Below are 902 nucleotides of genomic sequence, written 5' to 3'. Positions count from 1 at the left end.
GCATAGCAATGTCTACATCCTTCACAAGCAGCAAGCTCTGGGTTTACAGAGCTCCTACCTCACACTTTGATTACACCTTTTCTATGATTTGTAGCTTTCTAATCTAAATAAATGAAGTTCTAGTCAATAATTGCATGGAAAACCTCCATGAAAAAGAGAAGAGTTGCTGGAAATAGTGTCAATGATTCAGTAGGCGTCACTGCTTCTGTTGAGCTAAAGGCACCACGGCGCACAAACTTTCACAAGAACGCAAAAAAGACAGACCCTGATAACTCAGTTACCCAACAGTACCGCCATGCTAAGTACCATAACAATAACTAGCACATATAACTACAGCAGAAGGTGCACTTTATTTGTACTGCAAATCTTACAAACACAGTCTAAAGACATGACTTCCCTAAAATAAAGACATCTTTCCATAACCTACTCACCGTTTTTAAAGACGGTTTTAGATCAAGATAACCGTTGGCAATACAGCACTGCGACACAGGTGACTGCATACGTCTTCTACAGTCATGCTAGCTAGCCAGCCAGCCTCCTACTTGCAGACTGAGTCAGCTCGACAGGACAACTCAGAGTTCGAAAACGATCCACAACCACCTCCCGGGCCGGCTCTCAGCGTTGCAACAGGGAGGAGAGAAGCTGGGAGGAGGAGATGAGGCGGGAGGTGTCTCCACTACCCCCGCTAGCCTCAGATGGCAGCAGTCCTCTCCTGGGCCGGGATCGGCCCTGGTACTCGCCCAACAGCGCCCAGAGCAGCCCGGGCGAGCAGGAGCTGCTTTGTCACCGGGAAGGGCCCTCGCCCTGCAACGCTGGAGGCGGGAACCGCGGGCCTGGGCTCTTCTCCCGGTCCGCGCTCCAGCCGGCCCGGGGCCCTAACCCCCGGCTTGGCTGCTCCCGCC

Source organism: Aptenodytes forsteri, unplaced genomic scaffold (genome assembly GCF_000699145.1).
Source record: "Aptenodytes forsteri isolate BGI_AS27 unplaced genomic scaffold, ASM69914v1 Scaffold151, whole genome shotgun sequence".
NCBI lineage: Eukaryota > Metazoa > Chordata > Aves > Sphenisciformes > Spheniscidae > Aptenodytes > Aptenodytes forsteri.
Note: the sequence above shows the minus strand (reverse complement) of the source record.